Below are 16,332 nucleotides of genomic sequence, written 5' to 3'. Positions count from 1 at the left end.
CCTGGTGGCCAATATTGGTAAGTAACATCTGCCCCCAAACTCAAGGGCATCCTCCATTGACTTCTACCAGGTTGTGTTCTGCTCATGGAACATTTTTTGAATATACATAGAGGTTGGGCATTGTGATAATTGCTCAGGGGAAAATATATGTCTGTATCTACTTTTCTTTTGTTTTGTTATTTGTGACTGTTTTTTTAAACTTTTTATTGACAGCTTCCATAAGTATACACAGTAACCCCTTGATAATTCCAATTTCCTCCCTCCACTGCCATCCCCCCTCTCACATGCACCCTCCACCGAATCCCCTCCCCATTCCAATTAGTCTCTCTTTGATTTTGATGACATCATCCTTTCCTTCTATTATGAAGGTCTTATGTAGGTAGTTTCATGCACTGTGTGGTCATGAATATCAAGGCCATTTTGTGCCTGGAAGACTGAATTGTGAGCAGTCCTAGCCGTCCTTTGGCTCTTACATTCCATTCTTTCTGCCACCTCCTCTGCAGTGGACCCTGAGTCTTGAAGGGTGGGATAGAGATGTCCCAATGCTGGAACATTCCACTGTCACTTCTCGGCACTGTGGTGAGTTTGTGACTCAGTTTATTGACTCTCCTGAAATTACTTTGTGGGGAGTCAAATTCTCTTTAATCCTCTCTGACCCACTTTCTTCTCTCCTTTTTGCTTTTCCCCCAGTTTCACTTCTGACGTCTGAGGCTCTCTGTGTGTTGCTGTCACTCCCATGCACCATAGCCTTAGGCAAGTGTTAAAAAACAACCCCCCCCCCAAAAAAAAATCCATCAGCCGGGCATGTTGGCACAGGCCCTTAATCTCAGCACTTGGGAGGCAGAGGTAGGAGGACTGCCGAAATACCTCTTCCATTACTCCTTCTAGAGATGGTCTCTGTTGTGTGATGCCTTTTGAATACTGGGACTTGGATTTGATTCACAGTTGAAAAATGAGTTATGTTTGGCCATTGATTGTGATGATCTGAAACATATAGCTGATATGTTTTGGTTTCCAGTAGTTCTCTGGAGAGTAACACAGAGCCTCCTGTGGTCTGTATGGGAAAAAAAAAAAAATCAATGCCATTGCCTACACTGTGTGAGTTTGAGGCCACTCTGAGAGTACATAGTTAACTCCAGGTCAGCCTGGGCTAGAGTGAGACCTTACCTCAAAAGAAAAAAATAAAAGTATTATCCTAGTAGGCATTTTGCCAAAGCAAAAAGATATAATACATTTTGTGATTTTTTTTTTTTCATCAAATTCTACAAGCCTCAGAAGAGCCCAGGATTCTGAAAAAGGCTCTTCTTGTCTTATCATCCAGTTGTGTGGTCTGCACGGCTTTTACCCACATTGATATTGAAGATTTCTTTTTCTCTTTCATTTTTAATTTTCTTGAAATACTAAATGTTATCTTTTGCTATTTTTATCATAAATATCAATGAGTCAACTTACTGTAGGTTAAACCAGCTTTCTGATGTGTGGGTATATGTAATCATTAGCAAATAAAACTGTTTTTAGGAAAAACTTCTTCTATGTTCAAATAGCTTTAAAGCTTTTGAAAGGTAGTCTACTTCAACATGTTAGTATTCTGCCACCACAAAACAGATAAATCAGAGGCTACTTAGGTTATAGCAGAAGAACGTTTGTTACTTTGTGGAGTAAGTTGTCACAGAGTCTCTGCATGACATGATTTTTCAGCACGTTTACATTGTGATTTAGTTGCAGCGCATTGAGGGGTAGCAGCGCTTATGAAGCTACTGACAGAATGCACAGAAAGAATCAGGAAAGCAAAGAGTTCCACAATTTCAGAGTTCTGTTCATTCTGCAATGTGCCCACATCTTCACCATATCCTTAGTAGCCATCAAAACAATGGTGAACACTAATTACAATAAATTCCTTGAATTCTTGATGGGCTTGCTGAGTCAAAGGGTACACATATTTGTAATTTTGATTGACAATGCCCAAGTTCCCTTTGTAAAGAATTTATACTTTATACTTCTATAGTTTAGTTTTTAACAGTATTAGACATCAATATGATTGGTTTATACAGTCAATATTTGCTAGATTTAGGGCCACATTTACTTATTGTTTCTGCATTTCTTCATCTTCTTTGTCCCTAGAGATGGGTTCATTTTCCTTTCAGTTTATTTATTTACTTATTTTTGCAGTTTTGGGCAGAATCCAGGGCTTTGTGCATGCTCAGTCCATGTACTACCACTGAGGCACACCCCAGACTTTTTTTTTTCATGACAATTTCTTTTTCTATTTTTGGTTTTTTTGAGGTAACAAATCACTATATCTCAGACTGACCTGGAATTCACTATGTAGTCTTAGGGCAGCCTGAAACTCCTACCTCTGCCTCCCAAGTGCTTCCTTAAGTATAAACATAAATCATGATAATTCTCATTCCCACTCCCATTTCCCTCCTTTCAAATTTATACTCCATTGAACCCCTTTTTCTTTCCAATTAGTCTCTGTTCTATTTTTTTTTTTAAAAGGGTTTTTTTTTTTTAATTTATTTATTTGAGAGCGACAGACACAGAGAGAAAGACAGATAGAGGGAGAGAGAGAGAATGGGCGCGCCAGGGCTTCCAGCCTCTGCAAACGAACTCCAGACGCATGCGCCCCCTTGTGCATCTGGCTAACGTGGGACCTGGGGAACCGAGCCTCAAACCGGGGTCCTTAGGCTTCACAGGCAAGCGCTTAACCGCTAAGCCATCTCTCCAGCCCTCTCTGTTCTATTTTGATGTATGAAAATATCTTAATATTTTGTCCAGGCTGGCCTTATTAAATGTATATCAGATCATCTTATATATTGTTCCATGCCTTTAAACCCCCTTGTTTGTATTTTAATCTTCTGTACTTCATTCTAGATGATTGACCAATATCTATCTCACTAATTTTTTCTTTAGTTCTTTCTAGATAAATATAGTTGTCAAACTATATTTGGGTAATTCATTTCAATTAATTAGCTAGTGATTTCATGAAAATATGGAGTGATGAAATTTCTTATGTACTATTAGGGGGAGCGTACATATGTGCAAATTCAGGTTAAGAGCGTGCTCAATGGTAGAATGTCTGCCTAGCATGCACTAGCCCCTGGCATCAATATCCATCATCACATAAACATAAGTGTACAGGCTGGAGAGAGGGCTCAGCAGTTAAGGCATTTGCCTTCAAACCCTAAGGGCCCAGGTTCACTTCCTCAGTACCCAGGTAAAGTCAGATGCACAAAGTGAAACATGCATCTGGAGTTCATTTGGAGTGGCTATAGGCCATGGCATGCCCATTCTCTCTTTCTGTATGCCTCTTTCTCTCTTCTCTCTCTCTCAAATAAATAAAATAAAAAATATTAAAAAATAGGTATAATCCTTTGAAAGATGGTTGAGTATTGCTCTGTAAAGTGCAGGAAAAACATAGTAATCCCATTCATAGGTGTGTATCCTAGATAAACCATTACACAGTAGAGAAAGCAAATGTATGTTAGGAGGTGTGTAGTAGTGATGTAGAATTTGGGGGTTCAGGAGGGGCCTCCCAAACATATGAACCAAAAAATATTTTTAAGTTATTTTATTGACAACTTCCATAATTATAGACAATAACCCATAGTAATTCCCTCCCTCCACTTTCCCCTTTGAAACTCCACAGTCCATCATATCCCCTCTCCCTTTCAATCTCTTTTATTTTGATGTCATCATCTTTTCCTCCTATTATGATGGTCTTGTGTAGGTAGTGTCAGACACTGCAAAGTCATGGATATCCAGGACATTTTGTGTCTAGAGGAGCATGTTGTAAGGAGTTCTGCCCTTCCTTTGGCTCTTACACAATGGATCCTGAGCCTTGGAAGGTGTGATAGAGATATTTCACTGCTGAGCACTCCTCTGTCACTTCTTCTCAGCACCATGATGCCTTTTGAGTCATCCCAAGGTCACTGCCATCCGAAAAGAGAAAGTTCTCTACCAAAAGTTAGAGTAGCATTAATAAATGGGTATGAACATTAAGAGAAATGCTTACTAGGCTGTTTGGTGAACATAATATGTATATTTAGCCAGACACACGCAGACGTTACACCTCTAGGGCTCATGACTACCCCTGTTGTAGGTTTTCAGTATCAGGGATGGATTCCCTTCCATGGAGCGGACCTCCAGTCCAATTAGAGAGTGGTTGGTTTCCCCCATAACAGACCTGCCACTATTGTACCCATTGGCTCATTTGGCCTGGCTGACCCATCTTAATGCTTGCAGTGCCTGCTGTTGTTTATTTTCACTGGTGATTTCTGCCTCTCTCATGGATCTGTATGCTGCATAGATTTTTCTAGCTTTCTGTCAGCTAGTCTACATGGAGGAGGTTTTCAGCTCAGCTCCAGAAAGATTTCTCAGTGACCTTGCAGCCCAAACATGTGGAGTCTTCAGCAATAGGATCTTACCATCTATTCATGGTGGGAAACCAAGAGCTTCAGCAATGGCCTGTAATGTTTTGGGGGCATTAGTGACCTCCCTTGCCAACAACTCACTGTAAGGTATCCCATTCCTGGCACTGAAAAATTTCTAGTAACAGTCTATGGCTTCTGGGTGTGCCATCATCCAAAAAAGTAGGTTTCTGTGTGACTTATTCAAACCCACTTAAATTTTGATTAACCCTCCCCTACTCCTCCTTTACTCAATGTTTATCCTATTTTAAAAATAGGTTTGTTTTTGTTTATTTATGAGAGAGAGAGAGAGAGAATGGATATTCCAGGGCCTCCAGCCGCTGCAAATGAACTCCACATGTATTTGCCACTTTGTACATCTGGCTTATGTGGGGTCTGGGGAATTAGACCTGAGTCCATTGGCTTTGCAGGCAAGTGCCTTAACTGCTTAGCTATCTCTCTAGCTCCTTACTCTATTGTTTTAAACAAAGAATTGATTAAAAAATTAATCAAATAAGGATAAATTATTAATTATTGAGTTTACTTAGGGAGAAATCACAAACTTTGGGGGTTTATTTAGAGAAAATAGGGGACTAGGAAAAGGCTGGCGCAGTCACAAGCATGTGGAAGGTAAGAAACACGCACTTGTGTGGAAAGTCTGTGAGGTTCATTTAAGAGAAATGGAGGCTTTTAGGGAAAGACTGGAATGAAGGCACAAACAGGTAAAAGTTAGAATTTAGGAACTTATGTAGGGAGATTTAGAAGAAGCACCCATTTGCATAGAAGGTGCAGCATTTGACCCGAGTCTCCCCATGGAGGAAGGTTAAAGAGTAAGTGGTGACGGTTTGAGAATAGGAGAGAGAGTGGCAGCCAGTGAGAATTGGGTAGTAAAGATAGTTGTATCCATGGCTGCCCAGAGTTTAGAGAAATTACCCAGGTAGCAGGCCCAGAGTTTAGAGGCAATACCCACATGATCGATCTACAGTATAAAGGAAATACACACGTGGTAGACTCAGAGGAAAAAATCACACAAGTGTGAAGTTACCTCAGAGCATAAAGCTGAGGCAAGGAGAAAATCACCCAGGCCAAGAAACAGTGCTCTGCTCTCCTGGCTGTGGGGAAAAACCAGATTTACTAGTATCCAGGCAGAGATTACAGGGTAGAGAAAGGACAAAGAGAGCTGGAAACAGCACAGACAAGCTTCTGTAGTCATTTGAAAATGTATGCTTTTATCAGACTCAGGTGATGACACAGTTGGTTTGTAGATTGGGCAGACCCCAAAAGCCAGCCCACCCAGGCAGTGTGCTAGACTGCGGGCTGCAGGAGGCACTGCGTCTGTTGTGTGTGAATCTGGATCCGACACGCATGCCATTCATGCCAAGGCCAGGGGACATTTTCTCGTTCTCTCTTTGGGCTCCTGTTCCTAACTGTAACAGCCTAAGGAAGCTAGCTTTCTCCTGAGTCCCTTTGAATAGCATTGTTCTTAGTGGAAAAGATCCAAATATCAGTAACAGCAGGGTGGGCAGAAATGGTTCTGGAAGAAGATGAAGCCTGCCCCTCAACTCCATGTAACCTTGCAGAAACTCACAAATATAAGTATGAGCAAAAAAACAGGTCATATCCTAACATTCATATGGTACCTTTAGACACCTCAGCAGCCAGAACAATTGTGAAAAAGAACAAGTTGGAGGTCTGATTTTAATTTAACTTAAAATTTTTTAGAGAGAGTACATATGAGACGGAGAGAGAGAGAGAGAGAATTGGCACTCCAGGGCCTCAATTCCAGATGTTTGCACCATCTAGTGGGCATGTGTGACCTTGCATTTGCCTCACCTTTGTTCATGTGGCTAAAGTAGGATCTGGAGAGTAAAACATAGGCCTTTAGGCTTCACAGGCAAGCCCCTTAACCACTTAGCCATCTCTCCAGCCTGGAGGTCTGATTTTAAATATTCCTGCAAAGCTATAGCCATAAAAAGAACCTGTGGTACTAGTCTAAAGACATACATATAGACCAATGGGATAGAACATAGAGAACCCAGAAATAAACTCAAAATAAATGGTGAAAAAAAATTTTTGACAGCATACCAAGACTTCTCAATGGGATCAATAAGTCTCAACAAACAGTATTGGAAAAATGTATACATACAGAAGAATGAACTGTGATCACCTTCCACCATATACAAAATGGATCACAGACTTAAGTGTAAGAGGGAAAGGTACAAAACTCTTAGGAAGGCCAGGCATGTTGATGCTTACCTATAATCCTAGCACTTGCAAGGCTGAAATAGGCAGATTGCTATGAGTCTGAGTCCAGTCTGAGCCACACAGTAAGCTGCTGGGAATCAAACCCAGGGCCTTGTGCATGCCAGGCAAGGACTCTACTGAACTACATCCCCAGCGCTGAAATGAGTGTTTACTAGGTACAAGTTTGTTTTGTTTGGGGTGATGAAAAGGTTATGGAAATGGACAGTGGTAAGGTTGCAGAAAAATATGGAAGTACTCAATACCACCTAAAGTACACCCAAAATTAACAGTAAATTTTCTGCCATGCACATGTTTCTGTACTAAAAGATAGATCAAGTGAATTTTTCTCTCTTTAATAAATTTTCTGTCTTTACTCCACTGGGGGGGGGGGCAAACTCATGCCCTCACACATTCTAGGCAAGTGCTCTACCTCCGATCTATATGCATACGTACATGTAGATATTTACCCCTAATATCCAATGCAGTGTGGAAAAGACAGGCGTGCTTTCAACATAGCTGACTCAGAACACTGCTGGCAGTGCTTCTGGTGGGGGGGGGGGGGTGCACCCAGGGAACGTCAGGAAGATCAGCCACAAGAATTTGCTGACCACTCTCCAGGTGCCTTACCTGATGAGGGCGTTGTGTTGGCACATGAAGAAATGACGTTTAAAACAGCGTGTTAGTAACCAGGCAACTTTATATTCCAAGGATTTAAAGTAAAGTATAAACAACTTCAGAATACCTTAAAACCAAAGACAAAGAGTAATATATAGTATGTCCAAAGTACTTAAAGGCTAGATATTTTCCCCTGTGGTGCAGGGGACGAGCAACACAATAGTAAATGTAAAGGAGACGGAGAAGGTTATTTTTATAAAGTAGAAGGAAAACAACAGAGCCAGGCATGGTAGTACATACCTTTAAACCCAGCACTAGGGAGGATTACTGTGAGCTTGAAGCTACCCTGAGACTACATAGTGAATTCCAGGTCAGCCTGGGATAGAGTGAGACCCTATATCAAAATACAATACAAAACAAAAATAATAAAAGAAAATAAAATAATAAGATGACAACAATAGTCATGAAGTAGCCCTATGTTATAGTTTGGATATAATCTGTCCCCCAAAGGCTTGTGTGTTTGAACACTTGGTTCCCAGCTGGTGGTGCCCTAATGGTAAGCAGCGGAGCTTTTCGGGGGCAGAGTCTATGAGGAGGAAGGAGCTCTTCTATGTGTGAGACGAGGTGACCCATCTGCGTGGCCACAGAGCCTCCTGCCATCATACCTCCCCACAGCTGGTCTGTGTCCCCTCAAACTGTGAGCCCAAAGAAGCCTGCCCTCCATCAAGTTGCTTCTTTTATTTATTTATTTATTTATTTATTTATTTATTTATTTATTTATTTATTTGAGAGTGACAGGCACAGGGAGAAAGACAGAGGGAGAGAGAGAGAATGGGTGCGCCAGGGCTTCCAGCCTCTGCAAACGAACTCCAGATGCATGCGCCCCCTTGTGCATCTGGCTAACGTGGGACCTGGGGAACCGAGCCTCGAACTGGGATCCTTAGGCTTCACAGGCAAGCGCTTAACTGCTAAGCCATCTCTCCAGCCCAAGTTACTTCTTTAAAAAAAAAAAATTATCTCTATTTATTTATTTGAGAGAGAGAGAGGGCCACTGCAAATGAACTAGAGTTGCATGTACCACCTTGTGCATGTGGCTTACGTGTGTACTGGGGAATTGAGCCTCGAACTGGCATCCTTAGTCTTCACAGGCAAGTACTTAACCACTAAGCCATCTCTCCAGTCCCATCAAGTTGCTTCTTGTCAGGCACTTGGTCACAGCAACGAATAACTAATACATCAGGACGACTGTTAAAAAGCAATCTAACAAATTAATTATTGCTATGTACAGCTGGCCAGGAGAGGAGGAGCAAGTCCCCAAAGAATATAAGCATTGTGGTTTTATTTCAATGCAAAGTTTATAAATCAGCAACATGATTTAAGGTCATTCAGAAAGCATACTGGAGAAACTGAGGAGCAAAATCATTGCTCAGACTTCAGGAGAGAAGTGGCCCCTTAAGGGAGGGAGGGAAGAGCTATAAGGAACAGAACCTGTATGTCAAGGCTCTGCACTGTGACCACTGTTGTATGCATTGAGGAGGTGGGTCATGGTTATATGTGTTTGCTTTATAACTCTGTTAAAAACCTATATTGAGAATGGGAGAAATGCCTTAGTGGTTAAGGAACTTGCCTTGAAAGCCAAAAGACCCAGGTTTGGTTCCCCAGGATCCATATAAGCCAGATGCACAAGGTGGTGCATGCATCTGGGGTTTGTTTGTAGCCACTGGAGGTCTTAACATGCCAATTCTTTCTTACTCAAATAAATATAAATAAAATGTATATTTTAAAAATCTCTATACTCATCTCTATTTGTTACTCAGGAGTGATAAGGAGCACAGAGAAGTGGCTCTGCCCACAGCTACCTCTGGAATGTGAGCAATGGAGGAGGGGGGATGGCCCACAGTGTTTTGCCCTGGTGAGGCTCTGCACAGCTGCCGGGACACATGAGCACGTGACCTTCATGACTGCAGGGCTACATGAGCAGGAGCTTCCCTGGTTTTGATTTTTACTTTCTCTGTTCCTTGGCCATGAAGGGAGAATTGGTCTCAGCAGTATACTTTTATAGATACTTCGATTAAAGCAACAATAACAATAGCCCAACATGGGTGCATGCTTGATGCAAAAAATTTAGGCCTTTTGGAGATGGTGTATATACAACTTATTGTTAAAGGAGTTATTGCTATGCTGGGGACATGGCTCAGGAGACAAAGCACTAGATACTCAAGCATGACTACTCGAGGATGATCCCCAGATCTCACCTTAAAAGCTGGGAGATTGGGAAGGCTTCTCTAATCCCAGTATGCTGATGAGGGGAGGAGAGGCAGAAACAGGCAGAAACTCACAGAACAACAGCACAATGAGAGCCACAGAGAAACTACACCTCAAAAGAGGTGGCAAGATGAGGACTGACCCAAAAGTTGTCCTCTGGCCTACATACGTGTGCCGTGGCAAACACATGGCCACACTCTCACATACACACAAACATACACTTGTACACAAATTAATTTTCAAAAGCACTCATTGTTACATATATTTGAAAGTAATTTACGTGTTCAGTATCTTCAGAAGTTTATAATATAGATTCACATATGAATGCTTACTGCATTATGTTCTTGGGAATTTGCCCAGACCTGTACTTATAAGCTATCGATGGCCTGTCTTCTATACAGAAACATCTTACTCCTATGAATCATTTAGCATTTTAATGTTCACAGTGAATCTATATTTCCATTTAACAGCAACAAATTGGCCTCTAAAATGGTATCTACGTAAAAAAATGCAAAGCTATTGATTGATTAACTGATTGAGGCAGGGCCTCCCTATGCAACCCAGAGTGGATTTGAACCCACAATTCTTTTGCCTCAGCTGTCTAAATGGGCTAGATTATAAGTATGTACTACCACACTTGGCTTTTGTCTTTGCCACTATTATTTTTATTATAATTTGGGGTACTAGGTACTGAACCTACTGATCTCTCCAGGCTAGGCAAATCCTGTACCACTGAACAACCCTAACCTTTTATTAATTGTGAGACAGGGTCTCACTAAAATGGCCAGGCTGCCCTAACTTGAGATGCATCTGCCTCAGTTTCTGTAGCTAGGATTACAGGACTGGCTTGGCTTCTATGCCATTTTTGAAAGATATGCACTGCTATTTTAATTTTTTTTCTTGTGATGCTGAGGATGGAACCCAGAGCCTTAAACATGATAAATAATGCTTCACTGCAAAACTTCACTCCCAGACCTAAAAGTTGTTACAGATAGTTATTTTGAAGGCTCTTACTTTAGCCTATTTTGCTATTTATTGACATCTTTTGAGAGTGAGAACAGTTATATATGATTATACCACAGAGGTGAAATTGATCTGAAAGTATGATCCTAGTGTAGAAGTGGAAAACTTTGAGGTGTACTCTTGATCTAAAGCCTTGGGAAGATTGTAGATCTGATGCATTGAAACTGTTCTTTCAAAGAGCTTCACGAGCTGGTAAAACAGAACTAATATTCTCTAAGATGTACAGCTGAGTGTTCAAGACAGCATTACCCATAGGAATTTCCAGAATGGAAAACCAGAGCTCTGGGAATGTGGTCTGAAGGGCAGCCCTGAGTGTCCCTGGGAATATAATGACTTGGCTTTAATGTTCATGTAGGCACAAGAGATGGGGCCTTAGGCCTACTGCTGATAGGTAAGATCTGAAATCCTCACATAAATTGGAGACCCCAAAAGGCAATAACCTGAGTGAAAAGGATTAGGGAAAACCCAGGACACCAATTTATGTTCATTTCTTGGCATAAGACTACCTAGAGAGTGTGTTTACCTTAGCAGGCTCTTGATGAAAGAACCATTTAATTTCCCCATTTAAGGAGGAGAAAACAGCTTACATAGAGAGGCCAAGTTATAAGAACAAAAAAGAAACCAAAGAGGTATGTGCATTTTGGGGCAAATCTGAAAAACTCTAACTAGTCAAATAAGAAAAACAATAATGATGACTTATTAGAAGGCATGAAAGCATAAGTTATAGGAATTCTGGGAGCTTTAAAATACATTCTTTTTTTTTTTTAAACTAATGTTACAATTTATTTCATTTTCATGATTACAGATATTATATAGGGCACAGTAGACAGATAAAAGCAAGCACCTTTCCCACTTCTGCATCTGACCAGAGGCAGCATTTTTCCTTTTGAATGATGTGCAGATAAGCTTGAGTTGAAAACCGGCAGCAGCAGGTCTTTGTAATGAAGGTGCTTCTTCATTGGCAACCTAGCATGGTAAGTGTTAGCCATGCCGTGAACTCTGAGTTGGTCATCCAACTCGGGTTAAGGCAGGCACTGTTAAAAGCTTCCTCCCCTTCACTAACACAGGCCACCAACAATCAATTATTACCACATAAAAATAAAACCGTGCTCCCCATTGATTGGAACCGTAGTGCCTGGGCCCCGCCCCTTTTAAGAGCATTAGCTCCCTGAGAGGAAAAAGAGGTCCTAACCGACTGCCTTCATGGACAATGACCCCCATAGAGTGTACCTAAGGTCCTTTGCAGCAAAAATCAAGATTACCTTGGCCAGTTCATCATTACTTACATACAAGGCGTGTTTAAAGCTGATTACAGACCATGTATTGCAACCATAATCCCAAGAAATTGTTCAGTTTTAGCACATTTCTCCAAGTGAGAAATCATCTCAAAGCAAGAATGACAGTTCATCATCTTCTAGAAGCAGGAAAATCCAGAAGGCAGAGACAAAAATCCCAAACTCATCAAATTCCACGTCTATCTTCATAGCCTTTGTTGACAAAATCCAGACTCCTTTCTGTTCCTAATGTGAGGAATCCATCTTCAGGGTCAAGAAGAGTTTTCAGGCTTATCTTTGCCATGGCCCATGAACTCCAGTCCTTCAATAGGAATCTCTTTCTCCTTTATTGCTTTCTGAACACACTGTTGTAGCGCTTGAAGAGGTCGGTGCACGGGTCCCCAGAGCCGTCCCCTTTCAGGAACTTCTCGGCAAACCAGCGATTGAAACACTGGTCGTACTCCCGCTTCATGTCAGTGCAAGCCTCCCCGACGCTGTTCATGGCGAGGGCCTAAAATACATTCTTTTTTGTTTTTACTATTTTATTCATTTATTTTCAAGCAGAGAGAGAGACAGAGAAGAAAGATAGATAGAGGATAGAGGGAGAGAGAGAATGAATGTGTGTGTCAGGGCCTCCTGCTACTGCAAACAAACTCTAGATGTATACTCCACTTTGTGCATCTGGCTTTACATGGGTACTGGGGAATTGAACCCAGGTTGTTTGGCTTTTCAGCCAAGTGCCTTAACTACTGAGAAATCTCTCCAGCTCTAAAATACATTCTTAATTCTTAGTGATGTGTGGGTAGAGGGTCAGGACATTGATTAACTTTCGGTTGTGGGTCAAATATATATCTTGAAAATTTCTGAATAATTCCTAAGTGAATGAAAATTAACATCAACTTTAAAATGAGTTGCAAATAAGAGGTTGGTAAAAATGGTTAATTGACTGGGAGATGGTAAAGGAGAAATTAGAAGCAAAGAAAAACATGGGAAGTTGCACAAAAACAATAGGATGGGTAAAAACCAATATATTATATTTATTTATGTGTGTGTGAGAGACAGAGGAAAAAAGAGAGGCACAGACGAACACCTGCCCCCCACAGAAAGAGAGAGAGAGAGGCAGATAGAAAAAGAGAATGGGTGTATTAGGACCTCTAGCCACTGCAAATGAGCTCCAAACATGCACCACCTTGTGCATTTGGTATTAGACTGGTACTAGGGAATCAAACTCAGATCAAATGAACATGGTTTCAGTTAAGAATGGTATTCTAGAGGTTGGTCATGAGCTGTAGGGGTATAAGGCCTGCTGATGTCTGGCTATATGCATATATTATGTTCACCAAACTTCCATGTAAGCACTTCTCTTAACTTTCATATCCATATATTGATGCTACTCTCACTTTGGATTAGAGAAACTTTCTTTCCAGATGGCAGTGACTTCTGGGATGACCCAAAAAGCACCACAGTGCTGAGAAGAAGTGTCAGAGGAGTGCTCAGCACTGAAACATCTCTATCACACCTCCCAAGGCTCAGGCCCTTTGCAGAAGAGATGGCAGAAAGAATGTAAGAGCCAAAGGAAAGGTGGGACTGCTCATAATGCACTCTTCCAGACACAGAAAGGCCTGGATATCCATGAACGCGCAGTGCCTGGCGCTACCTACACAAGACACTCATAATATGAGGCAAAGATGATGACATCAAAATAAAAGAGAGAGTTATTGAGAGGGGATATGATGGAGAGTGGATTTGTGAAGTGGATTTGGAAAGTGGGGGAGGGAATTATCATGGTTTATTATTTATAATTATGGAAGTTGTCAATAAAAAATTAAAAATAGGGCTGGAGACATGGCTTAGTGGTTCAGGCATTTGCCCGAAAAGCCAAATGACCCGGGTGTAATCTCCAGGACCCATGTAAGCCAGATGTAACAAGGTGGCATTTGCATCTGGAGTTCCTTTGCAGTGGCTGGAGGCCCTAGTGTGTCCATTCTTCCCCCACCCCGTGGGGCTGCATGCCTTTAATCTCAGCATTCTCTGGGACCCATTGAGTTTAGTTAACTTACCAGTGGCTACTCCACTGAAGAAAATGCCTCCTCATTTCTCTCTGGTAATCATTAACTGTCAGTAGCTCTTCTTGGAGATGTGGAGTCTGAGAAGCTTACCTCTCACCTTATGCCAAACAAATCCATTTAGTAAAACAGCAGCAGTAGCTTTCCCACTATGGTATATGGTGTCCCTAGCCACCAGTTTTTGACCAATCAGAAAATGGTTGGTTACCTCCAGTGGGCACATCCTGCCTAGCAGGTTGGTAGTGTAGCACTCAAAATTTATATGGTGATCCATTTGAAATTTATTCTCTGTCATGGTTAATCTCTGGTTGTTGACTTGACAGGATTTAGAATCACTATAGAAACAAATCTTGGGAAGGTCAGTAAGGAATTTTCAAGATTAGATTAGTTGAAGTAACTCCATCTCACCATAACTGTGGGTGGCACCATCCCAGGGGCTGGGTTCCTGCACTGCGTCAAAAGGGGGAAGCTAGACAGGTGTGGTGGTGCACGCCTTTAATCCCAGCACTCAGGAGGCAGAGGTAGAAGGATCACCATGAGTTCCAGGCCACCTTGAGATCACATAGAATTCCAGGTCAGCCTGGGCTAGAGTGAGACCCTACCTTGAAAAAACAAAGGGGGGGAGGCGGGGGAGCTAAAACCAGGCATGGTGACTCATGTGGGGTAGGCAGAGCCTGACTACACTGTGAGTTCCAGATTGGCTTGGGCTAAAAGAGGAGACATCTAGCTCTGCTTTGCTTGTTGCACTGAATGTGACCAGCTGCCTCAACTGCTTATTGCCAGGTTTTCTGTGCCATGACAGACTGAAATAAACCCTTGCTCCCGTAAACTGATTTTGTCAAGTACTTTGTTCCAGCAACAAGAACGTGACTAATACACTCTATTAATTATTTTAAGGCATATTATACACTAGTGTTTCTTAATATTCACCTCTGCACAGAAGTTCTCAGAACTTATTCCTTCTATCTAGTCGAATCTGGGTAGCCCTTGTCCAGCCACTGGTAACCACTATCCAACTTCCCATGTCTATGCAATCTACTTCTTTCAGATTCTACGTATATATTTGATTGTGCGGTGCTTAGCTTTCTGTGCCTGACTTATTTCACCTAGCATACTGGCATTCAGGGTCATCTATGTTATTCCAAAGGGCAGAGTTTTATTCATTTCTTTAAGACGAACAGTGTATTATTTACTTTTTTTCATTACTATGTCAGAATACCTGATAAAAGCAACTTTATGGAGGCAGGGTTTGCTTTAGCTCACAGTTTGGGGGCAGAAGGTAACAGTGCTCCTGAGGCAAGAAGCAGAGAGATGAGGGCAGGTGCTCAGTCCACTTTCTCCTTCTCCCCTTTCATTCACACCGGGAGCCCAGCCCACATTCAGGGCGGGTCCTTCCACCTCTTTGGAAACACCTTCAAAGACACACCTCTCGGTGATTCCAGAGCTAGTCAAACTGACAATGAAGATGAAGCATTGTGAATAGTATTTCATTGTGTACATATATATATATCCTTTTCTTCACCCATTCACTGATGGATGCTTAAGTTGATTCCATAGCTCGGCTATTGTGACCAATGCTGTAACAAACACAGGAATGAAGATATTCCAGTGACACATTGATTTCAGTTGCTTTGTATGTGTCCCCAGAGGTTGAATTGCTGGATCATTTGGAAATTAAATTTTTAGTTTTTTGAGGAATATGCACCTTATTTCCCATAATAGCTATATTAATTGATAGTTGCACCAACAGTGCACAAGTATCCACTTTTCTTTTTCTTAATTTTTTTCAAGGTAGGGGCTCACTCCAGCCCAGGCTGACCTGGAGTTCACTATGTACTACAGTGATCCTCTGACTTCTACTCCCCTAGTGAGTGTTTGGATGAAAGGTGTGCACCACACATTCAGCCGCTTTACACTCTTACCTACACTTGTTACCTTTCTTGAAAATATATTTTATTTTCATTAATTTTTTTTTAGTTTTATTTATTTATTAGAGACAGAGAGGGAGAGAAAGAGAATAGGCATGCCAGGGCCTCTAGCCACTGCAAATGAACTCCTTACACATCTACCATCATGTGCATCTGACTTATGTGAGACCTGGAGAATCAAACCTGGGTCCTTAGGCTTCACAGGCAAGTGCCTTAACTGCTAAGCCATCTCTCCAGCATGAAACATATTTTATTTTTATTTATTTATTTGAGAGAGAGAGAGAGAGAGACAGAGAGGGAGGGAGGGAGAGAGAGAGAGAGAGAGAAAGAAGAAGAAAAAGGAGGAGGAGGGGGAGGAGGAGGAGAGAAATAGGAGGTAGAGAGAGAGAGAATGGGCATGCCAAGGCCTCTAGCGTCTGCAAATGAACCCCAGACGCATGCACCCCTTGTGTATCTGGCTTATGTGGGTGCTGGGGAATTGAACCTGAGTCCTTAGGCTTTGCAGGCA

At 41.7% G+C, this 16,332-nt stretch overlaps 1 pseudogene; it reads right to left on the bottom strand.

The window, feature by feature from the left end:
- Positions 1-11,569: 11,569 nt before the first annotated feature.
- LOC123457640 lies at positions 11,570-12,335 on the bottom strand (annotated as a pseudogene).
- Positions 12,336-16,332: the final 3,997 nt, after the last annotated feature.

The sequence above is a fragment of the Jaculus jaculus genome, chromosome 1 (assembly GCF_020740685.1).
Source record: "Jaculus jaculus isolate mJacJac1 chromosome 1, mJacJac1.mat.Y.cur, whole genome shotgun sequence".
Classification (NCBI taxonomy): Eukaryota; Metazoa; Chordata; class Mammalia; order Rodentia; family Dipodidae; genus Jaculus; species Jaculus jaculus.
The sequence above is the reverse complement of the archived record's forward strand: the minus strand, read 5'-3'. Positions and strand labels throughout refer to the sequence as shown.